Genomic DNA, 13,357 nt, shown 5'->3' with positions numbered 1-13,357 from the left:
CTAGTGAATATTTCTGCAGCTGGATGAGAGCACGGATGTAGCAAATATTGTTGTTTATATATATGAATATAAATATGTTTATTGTTAATATTACTGTTGAATATTATATTTAAATAGCTTTCAAAAATGCTAATTGTTCATACTGTTCAAAATTATATAATATTATAAAGACAGAAATCCCTTTAAAAATGCTTTAAAAATATGTTTACTGTTGATATTACTGTTTAATATTGGGTGTTAGAGCCAGTATTTTGATTTGATAAGAAAGGCCACNTAGAGACACTACATACTGATATACACCTGAACATCAGCAGGAGAGGACTCTTTAAAGTAGAGACACTACATACTGATATACACCTGAACATCAGCAGGAGAGGACTCTTTAAAGTAGAGACACTACATACTGATATACACCTGAACATCAGCAGGAGAGGACTCTTTAAAGTAGAGACACTACATACTGATATACACCTGAACATCAGCAGGAGAGGACTCTTTAAAGTAGAGACACTACATACTGATATACACCTGAACATCAGCAGGAGAGGACTCTTTAAAGTAGAGACACTACATACTGATATGACATGAAAATGAGCATGATACGTCCTCTTTGTTTATAAAATATCTGAATAATTTCCTCCTCTACTGCTTGAAAATGAACCAGAAATGATTCAGGAGGTTGTCACCTCTCATTGAATTATATTTTTTAAACAATTTGTCAAATTGTGATGCTTGGACTATTTATAGTTTGCTGAGTTGTCGCTTTATTTAAACACTTAACTAAGATTCATGCCCCCCCGATGAGAGGATGTGATTAAGTGTCATCTCCGTTAGAGCTGGCAGTATTTCTCTCTCTCTCCGACCTGATGTATGAAGATATATATTTCCTCTGGTCTCTCTCATATTCTCTATATTTCCTCTCCCAGGCACCACCAGACAGCCCAGAGACGGGGAGATCTCCGGCGTAGATTACAACTTCGTGTCCATCCAGGAGTTCTTCTCTCTGGAGGAGTCGGGAGCGCTGCTGGAGAGCGGGAAGTTCAAAGGTGAGGCGCCTCGAAAGCTCAATCCATAACACCTACTGTAAAGATGCAGATAAAGAACTACTTTATTGATCCAATTTGGGAGTTGTTTACATTGCAGCAGTATAAAAAGACATGGTGTTAGAGCCAGTATTTTGATTTGATAAGAAAGGCCACCTAATTGTGACGTCTGTAGTCAACGCACTATAAAGGACTACAATTCCCACGGCGCCTGTGCTAACGCCACAGTGATGGGCAACCTGTTGAGAGACGCCGTCGAGGAACAGTTTTTAACCGTAACGTAACATACTCGTACTCGTATACGTGCACACGAACCGTACAAGTACCCTTTAAGTTGTGAAGTTATAAGCATTATCACGAAAGAAAGAATTCCTAAGTTGTTTGTTTTATTTTTGCCTATTTCTTTTGAATATTGTAAAGGCCTATTTTTCTTTGTTGCATGTGCAAAAGTTTGTTATTTTATTTTGAGCAAACACATCGCAACATCTTCTAAACCATCGGAGGCCAAGCAACACTTCAAACTGTGAGTACTTTAAAGAAAGAAACGAGTTAGAACTGTCTGTTTAAGGCGTGTAGTGGCTTGATGGAAAAACAAGGAAGGAAGCCACGACAATGTGTTAAGAATGTTTATAACAGTAGACACAATCAATGTAATGAATGACAAACAAAAGATAAATACAATATTATTTTAGAAGTATAACTGATTATTAATTATTAATACAAATATATATTAAGAAAATGTATTTAGCTGTATGATTAAGTTGTCATATTTTCCATCGTAATGTACTCATCATTTTTTTAAATTGCAACAGGGGGGTCCCCGCCAGAGGATAATGCTATATGGGGGTCCTTGGCATGGCAAAGTTTGTCAACCCCTGACCTAAGATACTGGTGCTGGATGCAGGATGTACAACAGCCACAATACCCCCCGCCATAAATAAAGTATTGTGATTGATTCAGATTTCACACGTCTCCACTGAGAGCTACTCTAATGGCAGTAAGCTGCTTTGAGCCGTTATTGCACTCAATGAAGTAGATGCAGCATATTGCAGGATAGATGCAATGCGGGGGGGCCGAGCGGCTAATAGGCTACCCACTCACAGCTGAGAAAGGACACCATTGTTGTGGATTTCCTCGGGATAAGCATTCTTTGCATTTAAAGCGAATGAACCCACTGCTCACACTCACATGACCCACAACGATCACATGATCCCCCATGACATGACCTAATGCTGCATTCAGGTCACATACTGTATGTGGTAAAGGCTTGAGGGTGAAAGGTCACACATGAGAAGGGTTTTTAGTACAGTAGGAAGTCAGTAAGTTACCAGGTTGCAGCTAACAAAGCTTAGGTGGACAGTCCATTTAAATAAGATCATTTCCATCTCCAAAGCTGCACAGTTGGAAGCTTTTTCAATCTCTCACTATTCAGCAGTTCGTAGATTAACAAATGCCAATGATTCAGCTCACCATGAATGCCCCTAGAATTGCCAGCATTTAAAAACAACTAAAAATAACAAACATGGTGCATACCGTCTTTGGATATCCTGATGAGCAGTATAAAGAAACACACTCCAATCCAAGCAATTATCAAACATAATGAAGTAACTGAAGCTTAAATGCATCTGTAACAAAGACACTCTTCAGATAAACATGTGTGTGTTTGTGTGAGTGCCCAGGTCACATGACGTGTCTGCATTGATCTGTGGACACTGAGCGCTTTAAATAACTCTGCCATTGAAAAGAAAAGAAAGGTGTTTTAGTCAGTTGACAACTTATTTCAATATGTCGGTCAAAATGAAAACTAATACTAAGTTAGAGTCACTCGAGTTTCAGCTGTTTGGATGCTGCTGATAGTCCCGTCAGCTGCTGATCCAGTGGGGGTGTTGTCCCTTCCTGCTGTGAAGCAAAGTGTCTTCTCTTCTCCCAGAGAAAGCAACCAAAATGCTTTCAATACTTTTTTTAATGTGTTTATTTTCTAACTTTCCCTCTTCTCGGTATATCTCCTTCTCTGTAATGGGAGCACTTCCCTAATGTTAGTCCTGTTGGGAGACGGCTACTTAATGGTGGTCATTACACTGTTAGTGTTGCCGGTAATCATTCACACACACACACACACACACACACACACACACACACACACACACACACACACACACACACACACACACACACACACACACACACACACACACACACACACACACACACACACACACTTTCATTATCAATTTGGCAGCATGTAAGTCCTTCTATATTAGAAATCGTAACAAGAAAACATGTCTCATGCATTCCTCGTTTTGTTCCCACGGTGTCAGACAGTAAAGTTCAAGCTGCCACAAGTTGGATGGGTATTGCAGAAACTCACTTTCACACTGTTAACTGATATCAATACAAACTGCCTGCAACATTTTTGATAACAAGCCAAATGCCGGGTGTGATCAGTTGCCTTCATTAGCTCTATGGTAACTATGATCCAAGTTAAACTATGCCAGAGTGGAGCAAAGTCAATAACAACACCGGGGATGGAATGAAATAAAAACTACAAGGCCCACTCTGTGTGATTATTCCTCTCCGTTCGACCTTTCTCTGTCTCCATCTCCACTTTAGTTCTGTCTGTTTGTGTTGTTGGTGGCTCCTCGTAGACGCGTTCCTCTCCAAGGACTCTAAATCTGTCTCTCTCTTTGTTTCCACTCAGTTTAAATCAACTTTAAAATGCTCTTCCTCAATTAGTAGCATTTCCCAACAGGCTGCCGGTAGAAGAAAATATCCGAGACATAAGTGTAATGGAAACTTCTGGAGCAAGGAGTCGAAAACAATCCACTAACCAACACTGAAGATCTCCCACCCATAAGAGAGTAATCAACACTCTGCACAACAAGCAAGGCACCTTAACGCCTCTCCCTATAGCATTGACTCCAAAGAGGTGATAGACCCCGACAAGCTACTACCTGATGTCCTTAGCCAGCAAACTATCTCGTGTCCACTTGTGTGCTCGACCTTTAACAAGCAATACTAAGAAGTCCAAACTGCAGAAAAGTGTGTTCTGTGCTTGTATTATTTATCGTGTGCCTTGTGGAGTTTTTTCCTCCAGCTGAGCTCCCTGTTCGGTTGGTGGCGTTTCATTGCCACATGTCCCCATGAATCGCGCTGCCCTTTAATGTCACCTCGGGAGACAAACACACACTACAGGAGAGGAGAAATCACTATGTGGTCAGTTTGTTCTCGTTATCTCCTCGACAACCACGAGGATAACATTCTCCCTTTCCTCTGAGTCACTTCTAGTGCTGACGGTTATATCTCACCGTCTGAATCATCCTCTGTTTCTTAAGATTTAATCTCTCTTCCACCATCCGCTAATTATTTCTGTCCCTCCTTCCTCTTTCCTTATGACTCTGACAGTGGTTTGAGAAGTAGATCATGTGGTAAAGTTAAAGTAGCAATACTACGGTGTGGAAATACTCCGTTAAAAGTATCCTGCATTCAAAACATTACAAGTGTAAAAGCATTGCCATCAAAATATACTTATAAGTACCAAAACGAGAAGTATTGATAAAAGGGCAGTGGATTATAAATTCATATTTGAGAAGAGATCAAACTGAATATACAAATTGAATTTCTCAAGTACAGTACAAGTACATTGAAATATATTTGACTGTCATAACAAGGAAAGCGACACACTGACTACAACTGAAAACAATTCTGACTATTTCTTCCTACATTCCTGAAAGTGGTGGCAACAAGTGTGTGTTTCTCATCTCAGGGGGAGGGGAGATCACAGGATACATCAAGAGGGATCAGGGGAAGCATCATGTGGCCCTCATGAGACCGGTCACATGACTCTGACCGAGCACAATGGTGGAAGTATTGAGATCTAAGATCCTCACACTTTACAGCAAATGAAGAACACATCATCTATGACCATTAATGCACTCAGTGAGACCGACAGCTGCAGGACAAATCATTGATAAAAGAAAGAGACACAGAGTAAAATATGAACATGAAAATGAGCATAATAGGGCCCCTTTAAACTCTACACCATTGAAGAACACTATGCTAATGTGATGCATGCATCCTGGAAGACAGCCAGTCGTACCATTGAGCTTCTGCTCCATCAGCTATTTATAAGGTGCTGCTGCCGTCGTATTTAGTGTATGTTCGTTTGTAAGACTAGTCAAAAGACAAAATGTTGAATAACAGTAAAAAAGAAAAACTCAAAAAAAACTAACGCTGTTGCACAAAATCCATGATGCCTTCCTACATTTACTGCCCCCATGTCTAAAGACGATCCTCATTTAAAATACATAGTAAAAAGCTAGTATGCATTTCCAAACTTGCCTTTGTGCTGTAAATCTATACTGCCTAATCAAACCTGATGACACACGATGTAAAAAGTTCTGCTGGGTTGCAAATTTTGTCTCTTTCGTTTGTGGCAATTACGCTCAAATATTAATGTGCTGATTATTTATTCATGTCAAAATGCTACACAAAGCACATTTAAAAAGGGTTTAGAGGTCATCTGGGTTTACTCTGATGCACTCAGACTACTACATATATATGTGATCGTAGTTCTGTTGTTAATATTGTTCTGCTTCCTGTCTGGTTTTTAAATGAGAAACTGACACCAAATTCTCAGAAGCCTTTGTAGAAACCATTTCCAACATGACTCTCAGGCTTGTCTCCTGCACCATTCCATCGTTTTGACCCAAGATCCAAACGGAATAAACGTAGTTGTCGTCGAGCCGCGTGAAAAACCCCAAAAAATGAAACGTCTAAAAAGCCCACTTTTACTCTAATGCCACAACATGCCATCTCAATTCTATCAGGGACGTTCTCCAAGTGGAGTGATGTGTAACCTAATCTCAGTGTTACATCACTCTGACAGCCTGACAGCGTGTTAGAGACGTTCACAGTCCTCTAACGTTGATAATGTTACAGAATAATCGATGTTGTTTCGGGTACACGACTTGCTTGCTTTGGAAATCCCTTTAGTGCTCAGCAGTTTCATCTCAATACTGAACGCTCACAGGCAATTAACCGGCATGCATCATCTGCACTTCCAGGCAATAATAAAAAACGGTTTGTATTTTGTCGCTTAGCAACAAATGCATCTTCAGACAGAGCATCTTTTTTTATAAGATGTTGTACAAGCGCTCGCTGCAAAAGTGGCTTCACAAGTGCTCCCTTTGGAGGCCATTGAAAAGCTTTTATCTCAGCCTCAGGAGCTCCATATTCTGCGGTGAATCGGCTTTTTGGGAAGGAACACACTCAAATATGAAAGTGTTTCTTACAAAAAGTCAAAGAAACGTTCAAGGTGAATCAATCCTGTGACTACAGATACTGCTTTCCACTCAGTCTGAGTGTTACATCGTTGCAAAACTTTAAAGAATGTACAAAAAAAGATGCTACGGAGAGAGACACAGCCAGAATAAAAGCATAAAGCCTTGATAGACGTCTGGTTCAACAACTGCATTTTTTTTAAACCTGTAATAGACTATATATAAAAAGCAGGAAACAATGTCTTAACTTCTTTTATATCATATTGAGTCAATATTTTGGGGGCTTTGAATGACAAAATAGGATTTGTAAAGACATTTTCTTTGATCTTGAGACGCTGGGATCAACTTTTTAAACTATTTTCTAATATTCTATAGACTAAACAATAATAATAATTATTATTATTTTAACATTTATTTTGGGGGGCGCCTTTCACACCTTACCTGTTTAAGTGCTCTGTCTCGATTCAAAGTCACACACATGTTAATACAATGCATAGCTTTTTTGTGTCTTGTATTGGAGTTCTAGTGAAATGCCTTACTTTGGCATTTAGTCTGTCTATGCTTTGGAACTGTTTTTCAAGAAAGATGCATTTGTTTTGTATGGGAGGAATTTCAAGTGTTAACATAGGGGCAATATAGGGAACAATTAAAACAGTGGATTTAGTGAAGTATCAGCCGGGGTAAGACAAGACAAACAACAGGAAATGGACTACAGAAGGACACAGGGTACAGGTTATAAAGAAAATGCCAGTTTGAACAGGTGGGTTTTGAGTTGGGTTTTTAATGTTGTTATGGAATCAGACTGTCGGATGTGTAGTGGCAGGGAGTTCCAGAGTCTGGGAGCCGAGCAGCTGAAAGCTCGAGCACCCATGGTTTTGAGGCGAGAGCTTGGGACGGTGAGAAGTCCTACGGACGAAGAGCGGAGGGTGCGGGAGGGGGTGTACTCCTGAAGGAGGTCGGTGGTGTAGACGGGGGCTAGGTTGTGGAGAGCTTTGTATGTGAGTAGAATGTTTTTGTAGTCAATGCGGTAGCGTACAGGAAGCCAGTGTAGCTGAGTGAGAATGGGGGTGAATAATGACAGGTGAAGCCCTAGATTACATTACATGTAACTTGTTAGACGCAATTTGGGGTGAAGTGTGTCAGTGACACAACGACATGCTGACTGCAGTGGGGTTTGAACCTGGCTGTGACCCCCTGATCCGAACACCAACGCACAACCCACTGCACCACACGCCTAGATCTAATACAACTAACGGGAAGAGCGTGACTGATTCTGGCAATTCTTGCAAGTCGGCAAAATGTTACTTCCTGTGAGAGGTGAGTGCAATAATCCAATGAATCAATAGTTTTACAATGATGACTTCGAACAAAAAAGCAAAGAGAGGTGAAAAGGGAGGGGGATGTGTGCAGAGTCAGCATTTAGGAAGAGGGGGTGTACTCTCACTCCACTTTTCTCCCCTTTCTCTGACGGGAGGACCCCGGGGAATGCTGCGTCCACTCCCCTCAGACAGAGAGAACATTAAGGTGCACCTGCCCCTCTCAGCACTTTCAACCCAAAGTTATTATGATGACCCAAGTTCAAACAACGTCCCTTTGGATAGAGGAGCACCATTAACCCGGGGCTATCCATCATCTGCCTCCCTGTTCAATGGGCTGTAATACACTGTTAATGTTTTACGCACAATGTACACGCATACAAGCCATTACTGGAGCTCAGCACGTACTGTAAGGGCAGCGTGAAAAGTAGTATTTGTTAGCTCATTAGCAAATGTCTAATGGTTTGTAATACTAGAACCAACATCCAAAAGTGCAAAGAAAGATACAAAATGAAGTGAAATGTGACTCTTATTGTCTCCTCATGTAAACAACGCAGGAGCTGTGATCTAAAAGTGAAGCAGCAGCCAGTCGACAGTGGCTCAGTGCGAGCCGTAAATCTGCAGGTAAAGCGGTTAACCCTGGTGCACTCTGGGGATTGTGGGCAGTATGGACGGGTCGGGGTTAAGTGATTAGCAGCCGGCACACACACAGGAGCACGCTTCAAAAGTCCTTCAAAATAAAAGCACTAAATAGGAATGTAATTTCACTTTTGACACACACAACAAATGAAGCCATGACTATGACGGTTATCGTTTACAGTTAGAATATAATAATATGAAACACAGATTGACATTTGTTTGTTAAATTAAGTTTAAATTAGTATGAAAAACAGTAAATAAGGTCCTTGAAGCAGCATTTTTATTTAAATTCAACTTCATTGATTGTGGTAAGTGATTAAATACTTGTGCTGTCTGCGAGATCACTTTTTAAAGACATTTATCTGACGACAACTCTATAAGAAGCTGTTCAAACTTCAGCTTACATTGTCAGGCAGTCTGCTAATGAATTATTGACAAGTGGACAAAGCCAAGGAGTTCATGTGAGCCGCTGCCCTCTGCGTCACCCGGCCATACTGAACTGCACCTGTCCACAGTGACCGTTACACTACAGAGAAGACTATACCACCACCCACTTCCCTGTTAACCGTTATTCCTGCCTCATATGCACGGATCAGTTGTAAGTGCAATGGTGGATATTAAGCAGCAGGAGCTAAGTGAATGGCTTGGATGTGAGGGTATAGCTGTAAAATGGATTAAGTGTGTGAGGGTATAGTGAACACTAGTAACCCTTTAATCCACTGTGTGAAGTCAGGAAGCCAGACAGAGAGAGGAGAGGCATTTCCTGTCCAGGAATCCAGATTCGTCTGCGGCAGAGGAATGCTGCCCGGCGGCTTTAAACTCACTGAAGCACAATATCTCTATTTCCTTTTCAACTTAAGTATCATAATTTGATATGGATTAAATCAATGATTCAGATTGAGATCGAAGATATCTCCAATCTCACTTCTTTTGTTAGAATGTGCTATTTTATGTATTAATCGAGTCAACATTTTGCAAACTGTTTTAAAATATTTTTAAAAAAGAACGAAAAAGTAATTTTATACATCTGATGGTTAAAAGGAATCTGCAAAACAATGTTAGGTGTCATATATCGTTGATCTACGTTTATCAATGCTGCTCTGCGCTTTAAATTGAACTGAGCACCGCAGAGTACATTTATAACGCATTTACAATACTTTTAGACTTTCCCAGAGAAGAGAACAAAGGAGATCAGCAGAGTGAGTACAGTACGAGTACACTAGCTCTCGTAGCTCGTACTTGTCACTGTGATTTCATTTTGTTCTCATTCTTCAGGACAGGAGCGACAGCCACAACCATTACAACTCTACACGTTGCACTTAAAAAGCTTACATAACATCCTTTCTTCTTACTTCATCTGCTGCACATGGGGAGACCGAAAACCCCTGAGAGTATAACTGGTGTCCTCAGCTCAACTCTATCAGACTAGTGTATTGTTATAAACTCAGGAATTGCATTCAGCCTAGTTTCCGTTGATTGCTGAAACACTGAATGCATTTTTTGTACATTTGACTTGACTCTAATTTCATTTTGTATGATTTACATGCCTTTTCAGTGAAGAGAAAATGTATTAAATATGTAATGGATCATCTGCATCACATGATTGATGTTTGAGAAGGTCAAAATTAGCTAATTCTATTCATCTTTCAAATGTCGAAACTAGTAAACAGACCGCCTGTTAGTAATAGTATTCATTTATTTTCCAAGTGGTTTATAAATCAAGCAAGTTTCCTGCAGGTATATTAAGACATCAATTTAATTTTAACGCTGAAAAAATATTTGAAATTGTCTAAATAGTACAGCTATTGTCTACTGCATAAAATTCCATCCGTTTGTTTACGGATAAAAAGACAAATCTCGACATGCTTACTTTATAACGCTCTCATTCTTATGAAACAGATAGGCTATTCAAATGAAGACTGAACTTCCAGTTAGCCTAATTTACCGAGTGGTCAGAGGGGATCATACTCCATCATAGCTGACTCGCAGTATTGACGGATATTTCATTAAGGCCCTGTATTGACAGCCAGATAAATGTTCCTTATCCTCATCTTAAGCAGCCTCTCTGCATCCGGGGTTTTTGCAGCGGCAGTGCAATCAATTGAACCCTAACCCATTTGTCTAAAGCAGTTATCCAGAAGAATTACAGCAGCAGACCTCATCAGCATCCCACATCCTTCCAGTCACAGACTTGTCTCTGCATGTTGCTCACTATAAAGCTACATTTCACCCTCCACACAGCAGGGACTTTATCTAACCAGCCCTTTTCAACAGTTGTGAGACTGTGTCTGAGCCTCAGCTGAGCGTGGAGCCGAGGTCTAACCCTGATGTGGATTATTGTCAAACGCATTACTGTGGAGCCCTAATGCAACTCACAGCCATAGAGGCCGGCTGCTCCACTGCTGGCCATCGATTTCAGTAGCAGGGAGAAAACAACTGGATTACATAATTCATGTGACTGACTGATCCATTTGTAGTAGAATTCACAAAATAGACTGATATGCACACAAGTTTTGCAATTCAAGCCATTTTAAATGATGCAAAACAAGTTCAAACTATGCAAAACAAGCTGCCACTGGATTTGCTCTAAAAGTGCAGTGATTTAAGCCCCTTTCTTTCTGTCGCTGTCTGTCTGCAGCTCTTGACATGTTCTGTCAGGTCTGCATTACAACCAGTGATAATGATCTGTGACTCAACCTTTTACACTGCCATGCTCATGTTATGATCCAGGTGTGTTTGAACATGGTGTGCTGCAACACTTGAATTACTATCTAAGAAACAAATATTACTTGTATGCCAAACCGCAATCAAAAATATAACGTTTTAGTCTACCACATAGCACTTTTATCAGTACAACTATACTACACCACGTTGTATTTTAATATTACAGAATGATGTTGTTTTAAACCATGACATTTAAAAATAAATCCTCAATAAATTATATTTGGACGGGATTTTGAGTCATATAAGAGACTTGCACTCTAAATTCAAACTGCCATTGTTTTGTTTTTTTACATTTCAGGACAAAACAATAACTTTATATTAAAAAATAACAGGATTCAGGGTGTTTTCACGCTTCAGACAGTTCCCCAGTCATTTCCCAACGAGCCTCTTTCCACTCCCTTTCGCGAACTTAATCCGGATGAGTAGCTGCTTCGGCGGAATTTGAAACCAATAGTGATAAAAAGCTTACACGTTTTCTTTTTATCTCGGTGACATTGCAAAGGGCTTTAGTCTGCACAGAAGAGGCTTGGATAAGCAACATTTAGGAGTGCGTAAACGTAGTAAAAACTCACATATCTGCTGATGAGGGTCCGCAGAGTGCTGAAATCCATCCCCATCCTGTTCCTCTGCTTCTTCCTCGTTTACAAAAGGTGACTTTACTGTAGACGCTAACTTCTTTTTAATTCTCCGGTTTTGTCCATGACTTTTCCTCCCTTCTCTTCTTCCTGAATAATAGAAGAAGAAGAAAAAGGCTCGGTCCCGACAAAGCTGCTCCAAACAAATGCAAACCTGAACTCACCTATAGGGACTAACAGGCTTTACTAGTAACAGGAGGAGCGTGTGTGTGTTGTCAAAGTCAGTTCATGCAGAAACACACAGGTGGGCTGCTCTTCCTCTCTCCCCCTCTGTGTGAGTACTAGTAAGCTTCTTGGCCCGGACCAAAGGAGCTTTTCTCTCATCTACGTCACGAGCAGCCAGGTGGTGGCTGAGCGTGGAGGTGAGCGCATGCGCACTCTAGTGTTTTCGGTGCGTAATTGATTGGAGGTTTCAGTTAATTAGGCTACTGATTTGTTTGTTTGGGGGGCGTAATGTTACACCAAAGACAACATTAGGAATAACTTTAGTTAATTAAATTGAGGAAAATGCAATGAATGATATTGCAAATCATTTACATGGTTGGTTGTGTGTGTGTATGTGTATTTTATGGGGTGTTATCGAGATTCGGACTCCCCAGTGGTGCTGTCCATCCAGACGGTGCTGAAATGATAAAGAATAACATCGAATGCACTTTTTTTTATACATTACTAACATTTTTAAACTATCATCTTGATTAAAAAAACGAGATAAACAGAACGAAACTATTGATAAACGTTACGTATGAATAAAATAAATTAAAACAAAGGCTATAACATTACTCAAAATTAAGCCATTTTAAATATATATATCTTAATTATTTGTTTTAATACATTTGGCCTCTGAACTATGAACTTCAATTCTTCACTACAGAAAATGTGCAGAGTTTGAACTGTTCTTATTTCCAGAGGTATTATATAAACTATAGTTGTGAAATGAAAATATAAGTGATTTTTAAGTCATCAGTTTAAGTGTTTTTAGCTGAGGTCAGAAGGGTCAGAACTACAAAATGTACAGTAGTTTCTTTGTTTGTTTTCATTCATTGGTCCATCCTCTGTTTCCTGGAGACGCTTTTCGGCGGGTTCTGTTGAAACACCAGCGTCACAGTCACCACAATAACAACCACCATATCCGGTGGTGACCTTCAAAATAAAAGCCCTAAAAGTCAAACTCAAGACTACACATCTTTGAATACATTTTCAGATGTAATAATAAGACTGTCTTCATTTCCTTCTTATATATATGTTGTCTTATTAATTTCAAAATGCCAGTGGCTATTTTTACATTAATAAATATAGACAATAATCACTGTTTTTCTTTACATTACATGTCACTTGTTAGACACTTTTATCCAAAGCGACTTACATACTCAATACTGTGGACAATCCCCAGAGGAGTAATTTGGGGTGAAGTGTCTTGCCCAGGGACACAATTACATGCTGACTGCAGTGGGGTTTGACCCTGTGAACCCCCTGATCCCCAGAAGTGCAGACAAAGTAAAGAGAATAGACTGTCATATATTTATATTCATTAAAAAAAAAACTAAGTATGCACACGTTATTATTAATAAAAAAATACGATACGAAAAAGAAAAAAAATAACAGATAAGTACACCATGGTAAAATAAAATGGTAGTATTTATTAAAAAAAAAAAAATTGTGACCATATAAAATTAAAGAAGTACCGGTTACTGTTTTCCGATTGTAAATAAATTGAGAGAAAA

This window comes from Notothenia coriiceps, unplaced genomic scaffold, assembly GCF_000735185.1.
Source record: "Notothenia coriiceps isolate Sejong01 unplaced genomic scaffold, NC01 NC01_scaffold00037244, whole genome shotgun sequence".
Classification (NCBI taxonomy): domain Eukaryota; kingdom Metazoa; phylum Chordata; class Actinopteri; order Perciformes; family Nototheniidae; genus Notothenia; species Notothenia coriiceps.
This window is presented reverse-complemented; position numbering follows the sequence as displayed.